Consider the following 27,078-nt stretch of genomic DNA (forward strand, 5'->3'; position numbering starts at 1 on the left):
ACCTGGCTGCCCCGTCCCTGGGATTCTCCAGGCAAGAACTTTGGAGTGGGTTGCCATTTCCTTTTCCAATGCGTGAAAGTGAAAAGTGAAAGTGAAGTCGCTCAGTCGTGTCTGACCCTCAGCAACCCCATGGACTGCAGCCTTCCAGGCTCTGCCGTCCATAGGATTTTTCAGGCAAGAGTACTGGAGTGGGGTGCCATTTTACACAAAATAAGCATTGATCATATTTCTGAGGCCTTAATTGTAGAAGGCCAAGAATAGGAAACCATGCCGTATCAGAAAGGAATGGTTTCCAGGGGTCAGGGAGGGAAGAAAGGGGAATGACAGCTAATAAGCTTGTGTTTCTTATTGGAGTGATGAAAATGTTCTGAAGTAGATAGTGGTGATAACTGAATAATCTTGAAAATATACTAAAAGTTAAACAACAGTATATATTAAAAGGGTGAACTTTATTTTATATGAATTATAATTTAATAAAAAAGGTAATGCAAAGTGTAATCATACTCCAAAATGAAATAGTAAAAGAGAGTGTTTCAGAAGCAAAACGAACAATCACAAGGAGCTGAAGTGATTGAGGGAGAACTTTTTTGAGTTTTATTAGGTTTCCTCTTTGGCTAGAGAAGGAGATAGTTTCAGACTAACTGTGAAGCACACCACAAAGACAATTTGCACTTTTCATTCTACCATGAATCAATTTGCTGACAATAGTGAAGCTAAAAAGCTTAGCCTTTGCTAAATTATTCCTGAATTCATGTTGGAATATACAGAAGCAGGAATGTAGTTAAGGAAATATTTTAATAACATCAAAGCCAATGGATAGTAGCACAGGAATTTAAATCTCAGTTAATCTGGTTAAATAAAAAGCCTTCTGCCTATTTGTCAGCTAACCAAGACCTGCTTATTTCAGGTAAGTTCCTAGATCCTATCTTAAGAAATGTAAGATATCAAATATTGTAAAGTAAAAATAATAATAATAAATTTTAAAAAGAAAAAAAAATTAACTTTTTGATAAAAAAGAAAAAATATGTAAATGAAGAATTTTGTGTTTGGTTACTCACTAAAATCTTTATCTAATGGCTAGAAATAGTGTTTTCTTCTCATAATTGAAAGAATCTGAGCTTATTAATATCCACAATACAACATATTATATTATTTGCCTGTTGGTTCACACAAAAGCCTTTATTCCCTTTAGCATTGGGCAATGTATATATGAACTTAAGATATGTTTTGTTGTATTGAAAAATAGTGTACCTGCCACAATAAAAATAAAAATATGTACACGTGTATCCCCATGTGAACATACACCATGTTAACTTAGGTCTAAAGAAAAAGTTCATAACTTATACTCTTTCTCCATACACCTAAATATATATATATATATATATATGTATATATATATATATATTCACACATAAATACAAACGTATAACAGAGAAAGAAGTCTATGCATTTTAGAAGTATGTATTGTCACTTATCTCATTTCCATTTTATTATATAAAAAGCCATTTGGAATCTAAAGTAACACAAATATGTGTGGTAAATTAGTTGCTATGGCAAACCTAGACAGTGTGTTAAAAAGCCAACTCATCACTTTGCTGACAAAGGTCTGTATAGTTAAATTTACGGTTTTTCCAGCTGTCACATATGGTTGTCAGATCTGGACCATAAAGAAGGCAGAGTGCCAAAGAACTGATGTTTTTGAACTGTGGTGTTGGAGAAGACTGTTGAAAGTATCTTGGACAGCAAGGAGGTCAAACCAGTCATTCTTACAGGCAAACCACTCATACACATTGGAAGGACTGTTGTTGAACCAGAAACTCCAATACTTTGGCCACCTGATGTGAACAGACAGCTCATTTGGAAAAACTCTGGTGTTGGCAAACATTGAAGGCAGAAGGAGAAGAGGGCAACAGAGGATGAGATGGTTGGATGGCATCCTGAACACCTGTTTAAGCAAACTCCGGGAGATGGTGAAGGACAGGGAAGTGTGGCTTGCTGCAGTCCATAGGGTTTTGATGACTCAAACATGACGTGACAACTGAACAATGAACAACATTGTCCCTCCTATCGTTTCCATTTTATTATATAAAAAAGCCATTTAGAATCTAAAGTGATGCAAATTTTCTTCCACTGGTAAACAGATTCATCCTTTGACAACAACCACTCCACAAAGAGATAATGAGCATTGTGGGAGAGCAATAGCAAATTTCTAGAAAACAGGTCAGTAATAATTATTTCATATCTCACCAAAGACTAAACACAGAATTAATTAAAATAAGTAACATAATTTTTTTTGTTACTGTTGTTATTATTAGTCATTGATATACTCACCGTGTAGGGAACTAAATCAAATACTCTTAAACCAATCACGTTTTTTAAAGAAACACAAAAATTGTAATCATATGTTTTTTACCCAAGTGAATCTTTTCAAGCATTGAAAATACTTAAGCCTAAGTGTAGAGACTAGCCTCTCTATCATTGGAGTCTCTTTCATATGGTTTTCAGGAGGTGAAAAAAAGGTATATTACTCTAGATCTACTCCCTGAAGTTTTGAGAGAGAGAGAGAGAGAGAGAGAGAGAGAGAGAGAGAGAGAGAGAGAGAGAGAGAGAGAGAGAGAGAGAGAGAGAGGCTCAGAAAAGAGCTGGTAGAAAGTGACAGACCTTATGGATGGCATCTAGATGTACATCAGTCTTTCAAAAAGGTTTTTCTCAAATTCATTTTGTTCTTGCAGAATAGAGGGCTATGCCTCTTTAATTTGTGTGCATGACTGGATATTTTTCTGAATATAAAAATACAATTGCAGAAGAAAAAAAAAACATGTTCTGCCTTATGATTTTTTACAGATGTGTAGAAATGTTACACTTGAATGTGCCATTTATTTTTTGATCAATTTTTCAAGAGTTTATACAAGATCTAAAAAGAATGGAAGGAGAGAATTGCTCCTCTGTGACTGAATTCATTTTCTTGGGAATTACTAATAACACTGTGAACAAATTGACTCTATTTACCATGTTCCTACTTATTTATCTCATCAATCTTCTGGCAAATCTTGGAATTATAACCCTGATTAGGATGGATCCCCAGTTGCACACACCCATGTACTTTTGCCTCAGCCACCTCTTCTTCTGTGAACTTTGCTATTCCACAGCCATTGGCCCCAAGATGCTAGTGGACTTGTTTGCCAAGAAAAAGTCAATCTCCTTCCATGGTTGTGCCCTGCAATTCTTGGTTTTCTGTATCTTTGCAGATTCTGAGTGTCTCCTGCTGGCAGTGATGGCCTATGACCAGTACAAGGTCATCAGCAGCCCCTTGCTCTATGCAGTCAGCATATCCAATAGGTTGTGCTCTCTGCTCATGGCTGGGGTTTACCTGGTGGGAATGGCAGATGCTCTGATACACACAACATTAGCATTCCTCTTATGCTTCTGTGGGTCAAATGAGATTAACCACTTTTTTCTTGTGATGTTCCTCCTCTCCTGTTGATATCTTGCTCAGACACACAGGTCAATGAGCTAGTGATATTCATGATTTTTGGCTTCATTGAACTGAGTACCATTTCAGGAGTCCTTGTCTCTTATTGTCATATTATCCTATCAGTCTAGAAGATCCACTCTGCTGAGGGAGATTCAAAGCTTTCTCTACTTGCACCTCCCACCTAGCTGTTGTGGCAATTTTCCAGGGAACTATGCTCTTTATGTATTTCAGAACAAGTTCTTCCTATTCTCTAGATCAAGACAAAATAACCTCACTGTTTTACACCCTTGTGATTCCCATGTTAAACCTTCTGATTTACAGTCTATGAAACAAGGATGTGAAAGAAGCCCTAGAAAACTTGAAAAATAAATGGCTTTAAATATTTATGTTAGGCATATGTGAATAAACATGCATCCACACACATGTAGTGACAGGTGATTTATCAAAGTTATATGGTAGAATGCATGACAAACATAATTTTTCAATTTCTTAAAGTAGTATTACATTGAATCTCAATCTTAAATCTATTACTGTCCCTCTCACATGTCATGTTAAATTATCTTTCTAGAATTTGTACATGGCATTTAGCTTAAATGAACAACATTTCTGACTTCTCCATTATGCTAATTTTTTGTTTAGTTTTTATTCAAATATTGTTCAATTATGCTGAGACTTATTGTGCATTTACTCTGATTTTTGAGCATGTAGATCCTTTATATACTATAGCACATCTTGCAGTTTAAATACTATGGAACAACATACTGGCTTCAAATAGGAAAAGGAGTATGTCAAGACTGTATATTGTCATCCTGCTTATTTAACTTATATGCAGAGCACATCATGAGAAACGCTGGACTTGAAGAAACACAAGCTGGAACCAAGATTGCTGGGAGAAATATCAATAACCTCAGATATGCAGATGACGCCACCCTTATGGCAGAAAGTGAAGAGGAAATAAAAAGCCTCTTGGTGAAAGTGAAAAAGGAGGGTGAAAAAGTTGGCTTAAAGCTCAACATTCAGAAAACGAAGATCATGGCATCTGGTCCCATCACTTCATGGAAAATAGACGGGGAAACAGTGGGAATAGTGTCAGACTTTATTTTTATGGGCTCAAAAATCACTGCAGATGGTGATTGAAGCCATGAAATTAAAAGATGCTTACTTCTTGGAAGAAAAGTTATGACCAACCTAGATAGCATATTCAAAAGCAGGGACATTACTTTGCCGACTAAGGTCCGTCTAGTCAAGGCTATGGTTTTTCCTGTGGTCATGTATGGATGTGAGAGTTGGACTGTGAAGAAAGCTCAGCACTGAAGAATTGATGCGTTTGAAGTGTGGTGTTGGAGAAGACTCTTGAGGTTCCCTTGGACTGCAAGGAAATCCAACCAATCCATTCTGAAGGAGATCAGCCCTGGGATTTCTTTGGAAGGAATGATGCAAAAGCTGAAACTGCAGTACTTTGGCCACCTCATGCGAAGAGTTGACTCACTGGAAAAGACTCTGATGCTGGGAGGGATTGGGGACAGGAGGAGAAATGGACGACAGAGGATGAGATGGCTGGATAGCATCACGGACTCGATGGCCGTGAGTCTGAGTGAACTCTGGGAGTTGGTGATGGACAGGGAGGCCTGGTGTGCTGCGATTCATGGGGTCGCAAAGAGTTGAACATAACTGAGCGACTGAACTAAACTGAACTGAAATATAAGGTAAAACAAATAACATATTAACTAAATGGTCAAGTAACTCATTATAACCTCAAATTCATCATGAAATAATACATAGAGGGCTATAATTCCAAAGCAAAAATATATAAATCTAATCCAAAATAAAATCATCTTTAAATAGAGATATTCAGTCAAATCTAAATAAGACTCAACTTGAGAGATGAAAGGATAGTAGATAGAGGATTTGACAGTTATTCATGTTGTGAAATATACAAGTCCATGTTTGTTAAAAGAAGTCATATTTACTATAACATGGAAGAACCGTGCAGGCAACATACTAAGTGAAATACTCCATACAGAGGAAGACAAGCACTACATAATCTCACATGTAGATAGAATCTAAAATGTAAAACTCAGAAACTGCCTGCAGTCCAGTGAACAGAACTTGCTGCTTACAATGCCCAGGCCCAGGTTTGACCCCTGGTCAGGGAACTAAGATCCTTGCAAGCCTTGGGGTGAAGCCTAAGTAAATAAATAAATTTCATAGAATTAAATAGTAGATTGGTTGTTGTTAGAGGCTGAAAGACAGGAGAAAAGGGTGATGTTGGTCAAAGTGCACAAAGTTTCTATTATTTATTGAAGAAGTTTAGGGGATTAAATCTACATGATGACTCCAGTTAACAATACTGTATTATAACTTGAAATTTTCTAAAAGAATAGACTTTAACTGTCCTCACCATACACACACTCAAAATGGTAACTATGTGAGGTTATGCATGTATTAATTGACCTTATTGTGATAATCATTTCACAAAGTATACATATATCACTTCATCACATTGTATACCTTATAACTATATGTGGTATCTATCAATTACATTTGAAGTAGCTATATTAAAAAATGAGAAGGAAAGAAGTCTAAAGATTAGATTATTAAGCCCTATGGAAAGTATAGAAAGAGACTTGTTAAAATACACTATTGTGTTTTTGTTATCAACTATCAATTCTTCTGCACTTCTTCCAAGATTCTTTTCCTTCCTTCTCTCTCATTCTATGCCCTAAGTGCCCCCCCTTTTTTTTTGTCTCTTTGTGGTTCACAAACACTCACTTACCTAAAGTATTGTTTCATATCACACTGCTTGTGCTCCTTCTTTGGTAACGAACAAGGCATTCCATCCTTGTTAACCAAAGCACTGACAGTTGCCTGAAGCATAAAATAAGCAAATATATATTAACCTAAGGATTCTTTACCAGCTGAGTCCCCAGGGAAGCCCTATAATCATAATATAGTATAATTATTGTATGCATATAACAACAGTTTTGGGAAGGTGAAGAAATGGTTATGGACAAAAAGTTAACAGACTTTTATAAAGACATACATACTTATTAATTGCACTAGATGTAAGAAATTATAAGTTTTTGATATTTGATGCTTCATATATCTTGAATTTGGTTTCCTGAAGGCTAAAGCACAGAAAGTGAGGAGACATATATTTGAAATACCCTAAAGTACTGAAGAACACTCTTATTTATCCATTAAAGGTGTAAGGTTAAAAGACCTCTGAGTCTTACATTTTCTAGATGTCATTGAAAAATGTCCTGATGTAAAAACATTTCAGAATGGAAGTATAAAGCCTACAAAATTCCTTTGTTATTCAGAGTGGTATTTGTGAAACATTATAGCATGTTAAAAAGAGTTCTCATGGTGGAAACACCTTAGAATAATTGTATAATATAAAAGATTGAAATTCTCTACTCTTGGTATATTTTTTCAATTCAGCCAAATGTCTTTTGAATTGTTGATTATGAGGAGAAACATGAGAGAAAACATAGACTGGAATATATTAAAGTCAAGCAAAATAGGGATTTGATGGATTGCCACTAATTAAGAGTTAATGAACACATTAATTAATCATTCTTCATGCTTATGGTGTATATTTATTTCAGCAACTAAAGACTGCATTGCAAATATCAGCTCATTTTATTAGATCTAGTGGGAATGATATAACGAGAAAGGAATTTAAGCCCATTAAATGGAATTCCAAAAGTAGTATTGATTTAGATGAAAATTTTCTATGTGTATATTATAATCTAAAATGGCATTCCATAAACACAGTACCTTCACTATGAGATTGAAACTATTAATTTTTATTTTTAATTATAAAAGTTTCTTGTAAAGGGTTTATGATGTGTTTATGTAATGGATATAGTGCTTACTTTCTAGAGTATCTCAGTACATTATTAATCTTTATGTTATTAAAAGTGCCACCTTGCTTGTAGAACAACACTGTCTTTATCCACCCACTGGCTCTCCCCTCATTTTCACAGCACCTGGGAGCTATAAAATACTTCAGTACCATACGACACAATGAACTCCACATCATAATTGGCTTGAAGAACAGACAACTGTATTTTGAAGAAGATCATCTGGGTAGTATGTGTCTGCCTAGAATTGTTTTAGTGTCTGCAAAGAACCCAAAAAAATCTCTAAATATAGATCCTTTCTCTCACTTGCTTATATCTGAGGAATACACTTTCTCTTTAAGACATGTTTTACAGTTATTTTAAGATCTCCATTTTTAATGAAACACAAATCCCATTGGAAGATTTTCTCCCCCCTTAGGTTACCCAGCTTGTAATAACAATCAGTTAAATTGCTAGGTGGGGGAACATTGAAAGGATGTTAATCTACGTGTGTTTGAGGAGCAGACCTTTTAAAAAGCTAAATCTGGGGTCTGGCTGAACAAAATAGTTGCTGCAACAAATAGTTGCACCCCAGAAGACAGGGATTCCTGAGGGAAAAATTAATTTGGATTGGAGTATAATTAGAGCTTCCTTGGTGGCTCAGACAGTAAAGAATTTTCCTGTAATACAGGAGATCTAGGTTTGATCCCTGAGTCAGAAAGATCCCCTGGAGAAGGGAATGCCTACCCACTAAAGTATTCTTGCCTGGAGAATCCCATGGATAGAGGAGCCTGGCAAATAGAGTCCACAGGGTAGCAAAGAGTCAGACATAACTGAGCTACTAACCACCATAATTAGGTGACCAAGAAGAATTCTACGTACACCATATGTGTAACAGAGAAGTAGAATAATAGTAGAATTCTTTTGAAACATACATACATCAATTTCTTGATTTTACTGGGAAAATATTAGCAATTAGTTTTGGTTTGAACTTTGCCTCACCAATAGCTACACAGGAGTACAATTGATATTTCAGTGTTGAGATCCTCACAACCAAGAATAGCAATGACATAAAAAAAGGCATCAAAAGTTGCTATTAAGAATCTCATTTCAAAAAAAAGAATCACATTTCCAAAATTAAATATGAAATAATTATATGGATTTAAGCTAAACGATTTCCCAGATTTGTAGAAAATAAAAGTAGAAAAACCAACAAATGAAAAGAACAAAGAAAAACACCCAAACTGATAAGAAAGCCTGTCCCTATTAGTTCCCAAATGAGATTTCTGATGAATTAGGGAATTTGTTATGCTCAGTATATTAATTTCAGTCCATTTGGGATTTGTGTTATGTTATTGTGTTGTGGCTTTATCCTCATTGCCTTAATAATTAATAGTTCTGAGCAAACTCTCATGCATTAACTTGCTGCTTATGTATCTTCTTTTTGACAGTTTCTGTTAATTTTTATTTTTTGAGGTGTCATTTTTTGTTTAAGTCTGTTTTTCCCCAATGAGCAAAGCTATTAGTATATTGTGGATACAAGTTCTTTGTCATATATATGGATAAATCATTTTAAAATACTTTCTATTTTATGGAAATATTTCTCTCTGATTATATTTATTTATTTTTTTCTGTGAGTGAGTGAAAGTTGCTCGGTCATGTGTGAATCTTTGTGACCCATAATTGTAGCCCCCCGAGCTCCTCTATCCATGGGATTTCCCAGGCCAGTATACTGGAGTGGGTTGCCATTATCTTCTGCAGGGGATCTTCCAGACGCAGAGATCGAACACAGCTCTCCTGCACTGCAGGAGAATTCTTTACCATCTATGTCACCAGGAAGGCCAATCTTTTGCTATATAAACACTATTCCAAAATTCAGTTTGGTTCAGTTGCTCAATCACATCTGGCTCTTTGGGACTCCATGGACTGCAGCACATCAGGCTTCCGTGTCCATCACCAACTCCCAAAGTTTGCCCAAACTCATGTCCATAGAGTTGGTGATGTCATCCAACCATCTCGTCCTCTGTAGTCCCCTTCTCCTCCTGCCTTTAATCTTTCCCAGCATCAGAGTCTTTTCCAATGAGTCAGTTCTTTGCATTAGATGGCCAAACTATTAGAGCTTCACTTTAGCATCAGTCCTTCCAATGAATATTCAGGACTGATTTCCTTTAGGATTGACTGGTTGGATCTCCTTGCTGTCCAAGGAACTCTCAAGAATCATATACGTATCATTTTCTTCGTCATTTCTTCAAAATTTTAGACAAGAACACCAAAGAATGGAAAGAGAAAATTGCTCATCCTTAACTGAATTCATATTTAGGGGAATTACTGATAAATCTGGGATTAAACTGATTCTATTTATCATGTTTTTTGTTGTTTATCTCGTTAACATTCTGGCAAATCTTGGAATGATTATTTTAATTAGGATGGATCCCTAGCTGCATATACCCTTGTACTTTTCCCTCAGTCACCTCTCCTCTGACCTCTGCTATTCCACAGCCATTGGCCCCAAGATGCTGGTGCACCTATTTGCCAGTTCAGTTCAGTTGAGTCACTCAGTCATGTCCGACTTTTTGCAACCCCATGGACCACAGCATGCCAGGCCTCCTTGTCCATCACCAACTCCTAAACACATGACCTTCGAGTCAGTGGTGCCATCCAACCATCTCATCCTCTGACATCTCTTCTCCTCCTGCCTTCAATCTTTCCCAGCATCAGAGTCTTTTCCAATGAATCAGTTCTTCACATCATGTGGCCAAAGTTTTCGAGTTTCAGCTTCAGCATCAGTCTTTCCTATGAACATTCAGGACTGACTTCCTTTAGGATGGATTGGTTGGGTCTCCATGCAATACAAGGGACTCTCAAGAATCTTTTCTAACATCACAGTTAAAAGCATCAATGCAGGGGGGTGGTCCTAAGATGGTGGAGGAATAGGATTGGGAGAACACCTTCTCCCTCACAAATTCATCAAAAGAACATTTCAATGCTGAGTAAATTCCACAAAACAACTCCTGAATGCTGGCAGAGGACATCAGGCACCCAGAAAAGCAGATCATTTTCTTCAAAAACAGGTAGGAAAAAATATAAAAGAAGAAAAAAGAGACAAAGGAGGTAGGGAGGGAGCTCCATCCCAGGAAGGGAGTCCTGTCCCGGGAAGGGAGTCTTAAAAAGAGAGAAGTTTCCAAACACCAGGAAACACTCTCACTGCCGAGTGTGTGGCAAGCCTGGGAAGCACAGAGGGCAACATAACAGGGAAGAAAAATAAGTAAATAATTAAAACCAACAGATTATGAGCCCAATGGTAACTACCCCAGCGGAGAAGCAGCACAGATGCCTGCATCCGCCACTAGCAAGTGGGGGCAGGGCAGGGAGGCATGGGCTGCAGCGCTTTTTAAGAATGGGGCCAGAATGCCCTGAGTGTAACCAGAGTGAACTAACTTGGGCTAGCATACGAGACTGTGGGATAGCTACTATGGGAAAAGCTCTAACATAAGACACCGCCAGGACCACACACAGAACAAAGGATGGAACAGAAATAGCTGGCTGCAGACCATCCCCCTCTGGTGACAGGCAGCCAGAGTCCTAAGGGCTGGAAGGGGGCAATCACAGCCCTGGAGAGACATTACCTACCAAACTGCAAGCAGGCTTCTTTGCTAAGTCTTCTTGGGGTTCTGGACAGTCACCATCCACCAGAGAATGGGAGCCAGTGGTACACCCAGAAAACAGCAGCAGGGATGGGAAAGGCGATAAGTTGCAGTGACCGTGCTTGCCAAACACCTGAGCTACTCAGACCTGGGAAAGGCACAAAACACAGCCCAACCAAATCTGCACTTTTGAGGGCTACCTGAGAGCTGAGCCTGAGTGGCTTAGACCGGGGAGGTGCATGCAGCCTAGGGCCGGCCTCAGATGGTTCCTGGCAAAGCACCGCCTAAGCGGTGTGCACCGTGAGCAGGGGCAGGCCCAGCGTGGCTAAGGCACTGCAAGCACACGCCAGTGTTATTAGTTTGCAGCCTCCCTTCCCACAGCGCGACTGAACAAGTGAGCCTAAAAAAGAAAAAAAAAAAATTGTCCACCACTGCCCTCTTTGTGCCAGGGCAGGAATCACACACTGAAGAGACCAGTAAACAGAAGAAGCTAAACAGAGGGAACCACCTTGGTAGTGACCCCACACTACCCACAACACCAGAGAAAGTCCCAGATATATTTTTACTATTTTTACCATCATTGTCTCTCTCTCCTTTTTTTTTTTTTTGTTAATGCTGTTTGATTGTTTTTTCTTCCTTTCCTTTTCTTTTTTTTTAATTTTTAAAATTTTTAAGTCCTCTGTTTCTCCTTTAATTTTTATTTTTATAAACTACTATTACTTTTCAGAAAAAAGACCCTATTTTTAAAGCAAACGCCATATATACATACATATATATGTATATATATGTATGTATGTGTATATATATATATATGTATATAGTGTGTGTGTGTGTGTGTGTGGTTGTTGTTGTTGTTTTTTAAGATATTTCTTGTGACTTTTTTTCTTCTTTTCTTTAATATTGTATTTGTGAAAATCCAAGCTATACTCTAGATTTTTAATCTTTGCTTTTTGGTATTTGTTGTTAATTTTGTACATTTAAAAACCCAATCTTCAGTACCCAATTTTACCTGAGAGTGAGATTACTGGCTTGACCACTCTCTCTTCCCTTGGACTCTCCTTTTTCTCCACTAGGTTGTCTCTGTCTCCTCCCTCCCCTTTCTCTTCTCTACCCAACTCTGTGAATCTCTGTGTGTTCCAGATGATGGAGAACACTTAGGGAACTGGCTACTCGCTGGATCTGTCTCTCTCCTTTTCATTTCCCTCTTTTATCCTCCTGGCCACCTCCGCCTAATTCCTCCCTCTCCTCTTCCCTGTATAACTCCGTGAACATCTCTGAGTGGTCCAGACTGTGGAGCACACATAAGGAAGTGATTACTGGCTAGCTTGCTCTCTCCTCTTCTGATCCCACCTCATCTCATTCCAGTCACCTCTAACTACCGCCTCTCTCTTCTCTTCTCTTCTCCATGTAACTTAGTGAACCTCTCTGGGTGTCCCTCAATGTGGAGAAACTTTTCATCTTTAACCTAGATGTTTTATCATTGGTGCTTGTATAGATGGAGAAGTCTTGAGCCTACTGTAAAAATAAAACTGAAAACCAGAAGCAGGAGGCTTAAGTCCAAACCCTGAGAACCTCAGAGAACTGCTGAATCCAGGAACATTAATCGATAGGAGCTCATCAAACACCTCCATACCTACACTGAAACCAAGCACCACCCAAGGGCCAACAAGTTCCAGGGCAAGGCATACCATGCAAATTCTCCAGCAACACAGGAACGCAGCCCTGAGCTTCAATATACAGACAGCTAAAAGTTACTCCAAAACCACTGACATCTCATAACTCATTACTGGACACTTCATTGCATTCCAGAGGGAAGAAATCCAGCTCCAGCCACCAGAATTCTGACACAAGCTTCCCTAACCAAGAAACCTTGACAAGCCACTGATACAACCCCACCCACAGTGAGGAAACTCCATAATAAAGAGAACTTCATAAATTCCCAGAATACAGAAAGGCCACCCCAAACTCAACAATATAACCAAGATGAAGAGATAGAGGAATACCCATCAGGTAAAGGAACAAGAGAAATGCCCATCAAACCAAACAAAAGAGGAAGAGATAGGGAATCTACCTGAGAAAGAACTCCGAATAATGATACTGAAAATGATCCAAAATCTTGAAATCAAAATGAAATCACAGATAAATAGCCTGGAGACAAGGATTGAGAAGATGCAAGAAAGATTTAACAAGGACCTAGAAGAAATTAAAAAAAAAAGAGCCAATATATAATGAATAATGCAGTAAATGAGATCAGAAACACTCTGGAGGCAACAAATAGTAGAATAATGGAGGCAGAAGATAGGATTAGTGAAATAGAAGATAGAATGGTAGAAAGAAATGAATCAGAGAGAAAAAAAGAGAAACGAATTAAAAGAAATGAGGACAATCTCAGAGACCTCCAGGACAATATGAAATGCCCCAACATTTGAATTATAGGAGTCCCAGAAGAAGAAGACATAAAGAAAGACCATGAGAAAATACTTGAGGAGATAATAGTTGAAAACTTCCCTAAAATGGAGAAGGAAATAATCACCCAAGCCCAAGAAACACAGAGTTCCCAACAGGGTAAACCCAAGGCGAAACACCCCAAGACACATATTAATCAAATTAACAAATATCAAACACAAAGAACAAATATTAAAAGCAGCAAGGGAAAAACAACAAATAACACACAAGGGGATTCCCATAAGGATAACTGAGGATCTTTCAATCAAAACGCTTCAGGCCAGGAGGGAATGGCAAGACATACTTAAAGTGATGGAAGAAAATAACCTACAGCCCAGATTACTGTACCCAGCAAGGATCTCATTCAAATATGGAGAAATCAAAAGCTTTACAGATAAGCAAATGCTGAGAGAATTCAGCACCACCAAAACAGCTCTCCAACAAATGTTAAAGGATGTTCTCTAGACAGGAAACACAAAAATGGTTTATAAACCCAAACCCAAAACAATAAAGTAAATGACAACGGGATCATACTTATCAATAATTACCTTAAATGTTAATGGGTTGAATGCCCCAACCAAAAGGCAAAGACTGGCTGAATGGATCCAAAAACAAGACCCCTATATATGCTGATTACAAGAGACCCACCTCAAAACAAGGGACACATACAGACTGAAAGTGAAGGGCTGGAAAAAGATATTCCATGCAAATAGAGACCAAAAGAAAGCAGGAGTAGCAATACTCATATCAGATGAAAGAGAACTTTAAAACAAAGGCTGTGAAAAGAGACAAAGAAGGACATTACATAATGATCAAAGGATCACTCCAAAAAGAAGACATAACAATTATAAATATATATGCACCCAACATAGGAGCACCACAATATGTAAGACAAATGCTTACAAGTATGAAAGGGGAAATTAACAATAACACAATAATAGTGGGAGACTTAAATACCCCACTCACACCTATGGACAGATCAACTAAATAGAAAATTCACAAAGAAATGCAAACTTTAAATGATACATTAGATCAGTTGAACCTAATTGATATCTATAGGACATTTCACCCCAAAACAATGAATTTCACTTTTTTCTCAACTGCTCACGGAATCTTCTCCAGGATAGATCACATTCTGGGCCATAAATCTAACCCTGATAAATTCAAAAAAAATCGAAATCATTCCAAGCATCTTTTCTGACTATAATGCATTAAGATTAGATCTCAATTACAGGAGAAAAACTATTAAAAATTCCAACATGTGGAGGTTCAACAACTCGCTTCTGAATAACCAACAAATCACAGAAAAAATCAAGAAATCAAAATATGCTTAGAAACGAATGAAAATGAAAACACAACAACCCAAAACCTGTGGGACACTATAAAAGCAGTGCTAAGAAGAAAGTTCATAGCAATACAGGCATACCTCAAGAAACAAGAAACAAGTCAAATAAATAACCTAATTCCACACCTAAAGCAACTAGAAAAGGAAGAAATTGAGAACCCTAGAGTTAGTAGAAGAAATCTTAAAAATTAGGGCAGAAATAAATGCAAAAGAAACAAGAGAGACCATAGTAAAAATCAACAAAGCTAAAAGCTGGTTCTTTGAAAGGATAAATAAAATTGACAAATCATTAGCCAGACTCATCAAGAAACAAAGGGAGAAAATTCAAATCAATAAAATTAGAAATGAAAATGGAGAGATCACAACAGACAACACAGAAATACAAAGGATCATAAGAGACTACTATCAGCAATTACATGCCAATAAAATGGACAACGTGGAAGAAATGGATGCATCCTTAGAAAAGTACAACTTTCCAAAACTGAACCAGGAAGAAATAGAAAATCTTAACAGACCCATCACAAGCACAGAAACTGAAACTGTAATCAGAAAATTTCCAGCAAACAAAAGCCCAGGTCCAGACTGCTTCACAGCTGAATTCTACCAAAAATTTAGAGAAGAGCTAACACCTATCCTCCTCAAACTCTTCCAGAAAATTGCAGAGGAAGGTAAACTTCCAAACTCATTCTATGAGGCCACCATCACCCTAATACCGAAACCTGACAAAGATGCCACAGAAAAAGAAAACTGCAGGCCAATATCACTGATGAACATAGATGCAAAAATTCTTAACAAAATTCTAGCAATCAGAATCCAACAAAACATTAAAAAGATCATACACCATGACCAAGTGGGCTTTATCCCAGGGATGCAAGGATTCTTCAATAGCTGCAAATCAATCAATGTAATTCACCACATTAACAAATTGAAAAATAAAAGCCATATGATTATCTCAATAGATGTAGAGAAGGCCTTTGACAAAATTCAACATCCATTTGTGATAAAAACTCTCCAGAAAGCAGGAATAGAAGGAACATACCTCAACATAATAAAAGCTATATATGACAAACTCACAGCAAACATTACCCTCAATGGTGAAAAACTGAAAGCATTTCCCCTAAAGTCAGGAACAAGACAAGGGTGCCCACTTTCACTGCTACTATTCAACATAGTTCTGGAAGTTTTAGCCATAGCAATCAGAGCAGAAAAAGAAATAAAAGGAATCCAGATTGGAAAAGAAGAAGTAAAACTCTCACTGTTTGCAGATGACATGATCCTCTACATAGAAAACCCTAAAGACTCCACTAGAAAATTACTAGAGCTAATCAATGAATATAATAAAGTTGCAGGATATAAAATCAACACAGAGAAATCCCTTGCATTCCTATACACTAATAATGAGAAAGTAGAAAAAGAAATTAAAGAGACAATTCCATTCACCATTGCAATGAAAAGAATAAAATACTTAGGAATATATCTACCTAAAGAAACTAGAGACCTATATATAGAAAACTATGAAACACTGATGAAAGAAATCAAAGAGGACACTAATAGATGGAGAAATATACCATGTTCATGGATCAGAAGAATCAATATAGTGAAAATGAGTATACTACTCAAAGCAATCTACAAATTCAATGCAATCCCCATCAACCTACCAGTGGTATTTTTCACAGAGCTAGAAAAAATAATTTTACAATTTGTAAGGAAATACAAGAAACCTTGAATAGCCAAAGCAATCTTGAGAAAGAACAGAACTGGAGGAATCAATTTGCCTCACTTCAGGCTCTACTACAAAGCCACAGTCATCAAGACAATATGGTACTGGCATGAAGGCAGAAATATAGATCAATGGAACAAAATAGAAAGCCCAGAGATAAATCCACACACTTATGGACACCTTATCTTCGACAAATGAAGCAAAAATATACAATGGATTAAAGACAATCTCTTTAACAAGTGGTGCTGGGAAAACTGGTCAACCACTTGTAAAAGAATGAAACTAGATCACTTTTTAACACCATACACAAAAATAAACTCAAAATGGATTAAAGATCTAAATGTAAGACCAGAAACTATAAAATTCCTAGAGGAGAACATAGGCAAAACACTTTCCAACATAAATCACAGCAGGATCCAAGCGAAAATAAAAAAATGGGATCTAATTAAAATTAAAAGCTTCTGCACAACAAAGGAAAAGTATAAGCAAGGTGAAAAGACAGCCTTCTGAATGGGAGAAAATAATAGCAAATGAAGCAACTGACAAACAACTAATCTCAAAAATATACAAGCAACTTATGCAGCTCAAGTCCAGAAAAATAAACGACCCAATCAAAAAATGGGCCAAAGAACTAAATAGACATTTCTCCAAAGAAGACATATGGATGGCTAATAAACACATGAAAATATGCTCAACATCACTCATTATCAGAGAAATGCAAATCAAAACCACAATGAGGTACCACTTCACACCATTCAGAATGGCTGCGATCCGAAAATCTGCAAGCAATAAATGCTGGAGAAGGTGTGGAGAAAAGGGAACCCTCTTACACTGTCGGTGGGAATGCAAACTAGTATAGCCACTATGGAGAACAGTGTGGAGATTCCTTAAAAAACTGGAAATAGAACTGCTTTATGACCCAGCAATCCCACTGCTGGGCATACACACCGAGGAAACCAGAATTGAAAGAAACGTGTACCCCAATGTTCATCACAGCAATGTTTATAATAGCCAGGACATGGAAACAAGCTAGATGCCCATCAACAGATGAATGGATAAGAAAACTGTGGTACATATACACAATGGAGTATTACACAGCCATTAAAAAGAATACATTTGAATCAGGTCTAATAAGGTGGATGAAACTGGAGCCTATTATACAGAGTGAAGTAATCCAGAAAGAAAAACACCAATACAGTATACTAACACATACATATGGAATTTAGAATGATGGTAATGATAACCCTGTATGCGAGACAACAAAAGAGACACAGATGTATAGAATGGACTTTCGGACTTTGTGGGAGAGGGAGAGGGTGGGATAATTTGGGAGAATGGCATTGAAACATGCATACTGTTATGTAAGAAATGAATCGCCAGTCTATGTTCGATACAGGATACAGAATGCTTGGGGCTGGTGTACAGAGGTGATCCAGAGAGATGATATGGGGAGGGAGGTGGGAGGGGGGGTTCATGATTGGGAACTCATGTACACCCGTGGTGGATTCATGTCAATGTATGGCAAAACCAATACAGTATTGTAAAGCAAAATAAAGTAAAAATAAAAATAAAAAAAAAAAAACTCTTCAGAACCACGGTTGACCTACCTTTCCTACCTTAGTCATGCCTTCACATTCCTGATGCTCGCTGTTACTCCAGACTTCTTTATGTTCTCCAGATTTGCTGGCTCTATCACACACTTAGGTACCTCTTCCCTCCACTATACACTGGATGAACCACACATCCTCCAACACCCATACTAAATTTTAGATCTTTTGTGAACCTTTTATCCTAATCCTAAGTCAAAGTCAGTTTTTCTTATGTTACACAAATAAATTACTTTGCCTACAAATTTACATTAGCATGTATTGCTTTAGGAAAGAATGATGCTAAAGCTGAAACTCCAGTACTTTGGCCACCTCATGCGAAGAGTTGACTCATTGGAAAAGATTCTGATGATGGGAAGTATTGGGGGCTGGAAGAGAAGGGGACGACAGAGGATGAGATGGCTGGATGGCATCACGGACTCGATGATCGTGAGTCTGAGTGAACTCTGGGAGATGGTGATGGACAGGGTAGGCCTGGCGTGCTGCAATTCATGGGGTCGCAAAGAGTCGGACACAACTGAGTGACTGAAATGAACTGAACTGAACTGATAAATATTTATCAATATGACTATCGGTGGTTTATTTACCCTTTTTCACATAGTAGTTGAAATTGTATCAGAATACAAAACAAAAATTGTATTGGAATTTAATAATTAAAAAAAGCATCAATGCTTTGATGCTCAGCTTTATTTATAGTCCAAATCTCACATTCATACATGACTACTGGAAAAACCATAGCCTTGACTAGATGGGCCTTTGTTGTCAAAGTAATGTCTCTGCTTTTTAATATGCTGTCTAGGTTGGTGCAAGAAGCAAGTGTCTTTTAATTTCTTGGCTGCAGTCACCATCTGCAGTGATTTTGGAGCCCCCCAAAATAAAGTCAGCCACTGTTACCACTGTTTCCCTATCTATTTGCCATGAAGCCATGGGGCCGGATGTCATGATCTTAGTTTTATGAATGTTGACCTTTAAGCCAAGTTTTTCACTCTCTTCTTTCACTTTCCTCAAGAGGCTTTTTAGTTCTTCACTTTCTGCCATAAGGGTGGTGTCATCTGCATATCTGAGGTTATTGATATTTCTCCCTATTTGCCAAAAACAAGTCAATCTCTTTATATGGCTATGCTTTGCAGTTCTTGGCCTTCTGTATCTTTGCCAATTCTGAGTGTCTCCTGCTGGCTGTGATGCCCTATGACCGGTACAAGGCCATCAGCAGCCCCTTGCTCTATGCGGTCAGCATGTCCAGCAGAGTGTGCTCCTTGCTCATGGCTGGGGTTTTCCTGGTGGGGATGACAGTTTCTGAGGTACACACAGCATTAGCATTCCATTTATGCTTCTGTGGGTTAAATGTGATTAACCATTTTTTCTGTGATTTACCTCTTTTTTTTTTTTTTCCTGTCCTGCTTGGATACAGAGGTTAATGAGTTAATGATATTCACTGCTTTGGGTTCTATTGAACTGAGTACTGTTTCAGGAGTCCTTGTTTTTATTTTTATATCATCCTTTTAGTCTTGGAGGTCCACTCTACTGAGGGGAGAATCAAAGCTGTTATCACCTGCACCTTCCACTTAACTGCAGTGTCAATTTTTCAGGGAACTATGCTTTTTATGTATTTCAGGCCTAGTTCATCTTACTCTCTAGATGAAGACAAAATTACCTCTTTGCTTTACACTCTTGTGATTCCCCTCCTAAATCCTCTGATATTTAGCCTATGGAACAAGGATGTGAAAGAAGTCTTAGTAAAATTGAAAGCTAAACTATATTTTAAAATATTTGTATTAGGCATATGTGCACACAACCACACACATATAGTAATTGTGTAATTAAAATTATATGGCATGACACATGAGAAACAACTTTCTCAAGTTCCTAAGTGAATAATTATTTGTATTAAACTCCACTATTAACTGGAAGAGGAAATGGCAACTCATTCCAGTGTTCTTGCCTGGAAAATCCCTATAGAGAGAAGAGCCTGGTGGGCTACAATCCATGGGGCCACAAAGAGTCAGACATGACTGAGTGACTAAGTCATCTTCACTGCTAAGAAATATTGTAGGTTTCCTCATATATCATGCTTAGTATGTGGGCAGGGTTTATATATGGCACTTAACATTTTTGAAAAACCTTTTGACTTTTCTACTTATGCTAATTTTGTTCATTTATCATTCAAACATAATTTCAGTCTCACTAAAACATTATGCAATGTGTTAAAGATTTTGTCATAAAGTAAATCAAAGATTAACTGAGCAATCTTTCAGAACTCAGGCTTTTTATATTTTCTATATTGATGAATTTAAGCTGATACTAGTAGTAGGTATTAATGAACTAAACAGTTTGATAATAAATGAGCCACAAAATCATCATGGGATAAAAAAATTTAAGGGCATTTGTGGGACATTATGGCATGTTAGGAAAACTTTTCATTGTGCAAAAAGCTACAAACTTATAAAATTCTTATTTTATATAAAAGATGTATAGGTTTTTATTTCTACCATATTTTATCATATTTTGGAACTCTTGCTCATAAAAGGCAGCCTAACTGAAAATATTGTCTGAAAATTAAAGCCTAACACAAACAGGGCATCAGTGGATTGGCAGGTATTGTGCAGTAAATAAATATATAATCTAGTTAATTTGTCTCCATTCAAATGTCAGATGTATACTACAGCATCTAAAGACTGATTTGACCTACATGTTGGTCCATTTTATTGGACTTAATAAATATGATATGAAAAAAATTAAGCCCATTAAATGGAAGTCAAAAATAGTATTGCAGCAGACAACATTTGATTAAAATAGGCTTCCTCGTCTGGAATTGGATAACTTAAAGAACTGAGTGTTTTTTACGAAATTCACAATTCAAATCCAAGTTTTGGCAATGGCATGGAGATACTCTTCTATTCCATAAATATTCTTGAAATTCCACAAAAATAGGGAACAGCATATCAAGACTCTGATGTATTCTAGGCTGTCTACTTCAGTCCTCATCACTAACTTTCCTTCTTCTTTGCATAGCATGTCCCTCTTACACAACATTGAAGACTAATGGAAAACATCTGTAATGTTAGTTGCTACTTCTCGTCTTTCATTTCTAATTTTATTGACTTGAGTCTTCTCTTTGCTCCTCTTGATGAGTCTGACTGAAGGCTTATCAACTTTGTTTATATTCTCAAAGAACCAGCTTTTAGTTTCATTGATCTTTGTTATTATTTTCTTTATATTTTTCATTTATTTATGCTCTGATCTTAATGTTTGGTTCCTTTTATTCAAGTTTTGTTTATTCTTTATCTAAAGAGGAGAGTGAAAAATTTGGCTTAAAGCTCAACATTCAAAAAACTAAGATCATGGCATCTGGGCCCATCACTTCATGGCAAATAGATGGGGAAACAGTGGACACAGTGGATGACTATTTTCCTGGGCTCCAAAATTACTGCAGATGGTGATTGCAGCCATGAAATTAAAATACGCTTACTCCTTAGAAGGAGAGTTATGACCAACCTAGATAGCATATTGAAAAGCAGAGACATTACCTTGACAACAAAGGTCCATCTAGTCAAGGCTATGGTTTTTCCAGTAGTCATGTATGGATGAGAGAGTTGGACTATAAAGAAAACTGCAGCTGCAGCTGCTGCTAAGTTGCTTCAGTCCTTCCAACTCTGTATGACTGCATAGACGGCAGCTCCCGCATCCTTGGGATTCTCCAGGAAAGAACACTGGAGTGGGTTGCCATTTCCTTTTCCACTGCACGAAAGTGAAAAGTGAAATTGAGGTCACCCAGTCGTGTCCAACTTTTAGAGACCCCATGGACTGCAGCCTACCAGGCCCCTCCATCCAATGGCTTTTCCAGGCAAGAGTACTGGAGTGGGTTGCCATTGCTTTTTCCCAAAGAAAGCTGAGCACTGAAGAATTGATGCTTTTGAACCGTGGTGTTGGAGAAGACTCTTGAGAGTCCCTTGGACTGCAAGGAGATCCATCCAGCCCATCCTAAAGATCAGTCCTGGGTGTTCATTGGAAGGACTGATGTTGAAGCTGAGACTCCAATACTTTTGCCACCTGATGCAAAGAGCTGACTCATTTGAAAAGACTCTGATGCTGGGAAAGGTAGAGGGCAGGAGGAAAAGTTGATAACAGATGATGAGATGGCATCACTGACTCAATGGACATTAATCTGGATGAACCCCAGAAATTGGTGATGAACAGGGAGGCCTGGCGTGCTGAGGTTCATGGGGTCTCAAATAGTCAGACACGACTGAGCGACTGAACTGAACTGAATTAAGATTTTCTCCAAAATACATGATGAAAGTTTGTTTACGAGACGTGAACATTTTTATTTTAGTGAAAAGAAAAGAAAAAAAACTGAGAAAAAATAAAATATATCTAAGTAACTCATACTGCAAAATATTAATACCTGTGACTAACTCATGATGTGTTCTTGGGTGTGATTCTATCTTCCGGCACATTCAGTGTTGTCTCTGGAATAATTTAGGGTGTATTTCTATGTCTTTGTCAGAGCTCTGGATTTTTCAGTTTTTTTGTTCTCAGAAATATGTGACAAATATGCTAGTAGTAAAGAACCCACTTGCCAATACAGAAGGCACAAGAGATGTGGGAAAGATCTTGGGAGAAAATGATCCCCTGGAGGAGGAAATGGCTACCACTCCAGAATTTTTACCTGAAAAATTCCATGGACAGAGGAGCCTGGTGGGTTACAGCCCATAGAGTCACAAAGACTTGGACACGACTGAGCAACCGAGCACAACACAATTTCCTATGTGAGATTATTGAGACATCTATATTATAGATATATCTATAATATAGATTTTTCCTATTTTTTTGTCCCTATCTCTTCAGAGTTCAGTCCCATACTTGATTAAATATTTCCACTTATCCAACGTTTATCACATATGCTTAACCAACTCCAATAAAGGTACACTGTTTTAATTCCATAATAGATGGTACAAACACAGAGATGCACAATACACACATATGCACATTCATTAAATTTATTGTGACAATGAAAAAATTCTATGTAGAGATAGAAAAACCCAGCTTGACTCACACTGCTCAGAAAGGACTATGTATACTTGTATAAACTCAGATTTTAAACGTAAAAAAAGACCCTAATAAACACTTTTACATGTAAAATATTCTGAACAGAGACATTATATTCCTTTCCTTTGATGTATATTCATTTATTTCATTCATCTACTCGTTCATATACAGGTATTCATACTTGTGTTGGTATTTTCAATGTTAATCTAGTGGATAGAGATAGTTTATATACAAAAATGTTTATTCAATTATTTATATCATAAACTCTAAAATGAATGATTGTGTGCTTACATAATTTCTCATATCCAGGGTCTCTTTATGGAAATCCTTAGACGTGGATTTGAGGGACAACAAGAAAACATTTTTGAATTGTTATATACTATATATGTTAGTAGTATAAAATACCACATATCTAGTATGTTATCTAATTAATTGTAAAAGGTGTTAAACAAGATGTGCCAGGCATATACTAGATTATGCTTGAAAGACTTCAGGCACTTTCCTATTTATTCAGAAATCTCATCTGGCAATTTGGAGGTGCACAGAATTTCTTTACATTTGTTTGTTTCATTGTCTGTTTCTTCTGCTTGCTGGTTTGTTGCTGTCTTCCTCCATTGCTTTCCATAAAGATAGAATGCTCATAAGAGTAAAATCACTGAAATTGGTACATTTCTAAGTTTGAAAAAATGGATTCTTACTGATGAATTTTGATGGATTCTATATTTCATTTGTGTGATGATCCCACACACACCACAAGCACATATTGTGGGGGATATCCTTGAGGCAAAGCTCAAAGATTCTTATGATCTGTTGTGATTTCTCCATTTTCATTTCTATTGCTGGAGACAGTGTGGAGAAAAGGGAACCCTATTACACTGTTGGTGGGAATGCAAACTAGTACAGCCACTATGGAGAACAGTGTGGAGATTCCTTTAAAAAACTGGAAATAGAACTGCCATATGACCCAGCAATCCTACTGATGGACATAAACACACCAAGGAAATCAGAATCAAATAGGCACGTGTACCCCAATGTTCATCGCAGCATTTTTATGTTTATAATAGCCAGGACATGGAAGCAACCTAGATGTCCATCAGCAGAAGAATGGATAAGAAAGCTGTGGTACATATACACAATGGAATATTACTCAGCCATTAAAAAGAATACAGTTGAATCAGTTCTAATGAGGTGGATGAAACTGGAGCCTATTATACTGAGTAAAGTAAGCCAGAAAGAAAAACAACAGTACAGTATACTAACACATATATATGGAATTTAGAAAGATGGTGATGATGACCCTATATTTAGACACAGATGTACAGAACAGTCCTTTGGACTCTGTGGGAGAGAACGAGGGTGGGATGATTTGGGAGAATGGCATTGAAACATGTATATTATCATATGTGAAACAAATCGCCAGTCCAGGTTTGATGCATGAGACAGGGTGCTTGGGGTTGGTGCATTGGGATGACCCAGAGGGATGGGATGAGGAGGAAAGTGGGGTGTTCAGGATGGGGAACCCATGTTCACCCTTGGCAGATTTATGTCAATGTATGGCAAAACCAGTACAATATTTAAAGTAATTAGCCTCCAATTAAATAAATAAATTCGTATTAAAAAAAGAAGAAGATATAAAAAATTTAGAAATAAAATTTCAAGCAACAGGAAAAACATTCAAAGACATACTGCATATATATTATGGAAAGTCACTCAGATTTTTGAAGAAGTTTTTAAAAAAATATAAATTTATTTATTTTAATTGGAGGCTAATTACTTTAAATATTGTACTGGTTTTGCCATACATGAAGAAGTTTTAATGATCTAAAAATGATTATGATAAGATGGCAAGGGACACCATAGTAAACAAGATTGCACAGATAGAATATTATATATGCATACATAAGCTGCATTATGTATCTGATCTTCACAACATCCATTATATGTAAATATTTTATTCTTATAACTTTAAAAAGAAACCTTAGTATAGAATCTTGTCTGAATTCTCACAAAACATAAAAGCCTTAAGGGTTGTGTGTTGTATGTGTGTTTTTAATAAAGGGGGTATATATTCAAAGCTTTCGACATATTGAAAATGCCAATGAAGGATATTTTCTCTCCTCACCCTTAGTAATAATAGAGTGATTTGGAGGCACCAGTTGTTTATTTTTAAGGGGAAAAAAGTATTGACCTAACCGCAACACATCCAGCTATTTTACACATTCTTCAAATAACTTCAAAAATGTAAATGTGTGCATGTGTGTTCAGTTGTGTCCAACTATTTGCAGCTCTCTGGATGTAGCCTCCCAGGCCACTCCATCCATGAGATTTCTCTGACAAGAATACTGGGGTGGGTTGCCATTTCCTTCCAGGCTTATCTTCCCACCCCAGGGAGTGAATGCCTCAGGTGTATACTGCAGGCAGATTCTTTACCCTGAGCCACTCAAAGAGGTAAAGAACATGTGACTTAAAAAAACCTGTGGTTTGAAAACGTAATTATTCTGAGGATATGGTTTTCTCTCTTCAATGGACAGTACAAGTGACCTGTCTTTTCTGATTTCAAAATAGTACATAATTGTGGGTCTTCTGAATTGCAGGTGAATTCCTTACCAGCTGAGCTTTCAGGGAAGCCCTCACATAATTGTGGAAAACCTTTTCCTGTTTCTAAAGAAAAATCAAGCTGCTGATTACTTATAGAAAGAAGTGGTTCTTAACTAGGAGAGATTATAACCCCATGGGACATTTAGTAATTTTTGATGTTGTTGATAGGCACACTAGGGAGGGTTGCTACTGACATCTAGTGGACCGACGAGTAAAAGTGAAAGGCTTAGTCACTCAGCTGTTCCTGACTGAGACTGCCATGGACTGTAAGCCTGACAGGCTCCTCTGTCCATGGAATTCTCCAGACAAGAATACTGGAGTGAGTAGCCATTCCCGTCTCCAGGGGAGTTTCCTGACCCAGAGATTGAACCCGGGTCTCCTGCATCACAGGCAGATTCTTTACCTTCTGAGCCACCAGGGAATCCCCCTGGACAGATGAGATGCTGCTAAATAGTCTACAAGGTACAGAACAGCATCTCCCTCCCCAACCCCATCCTCCACACACACTCACAACACATGAAAAGACAAAAATATAATTTGGGCCAAAATGTCAATAGTATCAAATGTCAGAAAATTGCTATAGAGAGACATCTACAAATCCCTTTGGCACGAGGACAAAGTAATCCCCCTCCTGTCTGATCCAGAGAGGGTTCACATGTCTGTGTTCCTCCTGGAGCACTTCTGAGGACCCCTCAGCACCACTCTCAGCCTCAGAGTGACTGTCAGGAGACTTTCCCTGCTGTCTTTCCCAGGTTCTGTGGATGGAGTTAAAGTGAGGAAGGAGGAGGAGGGAAGGGGAGAGGAATCAAGCATTCTTCCCCGTTGGCTCACACTCTTTCCCTCTTACACTGACAGCTGTTTCAAGATATTTGGCTCTGCAGATTGAGTTGTCCCCATTTCCTGTCGAGATTGTTTCTCAGCACAAAAAGTGAAAATATTTTCAAAAAGGAGTGCTCAAAATTTGGGCATTTCTTAAAATACTCTATAATTACAGGCTAACTACAGACTTTTAAAAATATGCCTAATGTCTCTACCCTCTTTTACAATTCTCCCCCCTCTCATACATGGCTAATAATGTTACCCTTATGAGAAAACAAATAAATAAACAAGCTTCCAGAGCCCAGGAAATACACTTCATTCCATTCCCCCCCACCGCCCCCAAACAGAATATAGTCCAACTAAGCTGTGAGATAGAACTTGCTTCCTGTTTGTGAAGATGCTACTAGGGAAAATGTTACATGCTTTACATTTTCCTGTGTTTGTATCCCTGGAGCTCGTATTTCTTAAGCTTCCAAACCGATCATTGATCTCTGTTGGACATCAACAAAACATCAAGCAAACAACATC

The 27,078-nt window shown here is 37.5% G+C and overlaps 2 pseudogenes; both read left to right on the top strand.

The window, feature by feature from the left end:
* Window positions 2,924-3,854, top strand: LOC102177027 (annotated as a pseudogene).
* Window positions 9,600-26,617, top strand: LOC102176759 (annotated as a pseudogene).

Source organism: Capra hircus, chromosome 26, assembly GCF_001704415.2.
Source record: "Capra hircus breed San Clemente chromosome 26, ASM170441v1, whole genome shotgun sequence".
NCBI classification, from domain to species: domain Eukaryota; kingdom Metazoa; phylum Chordata; class Mammalia; order Artiodactyla; family Bovidae; genus Capra; species Capra hircus.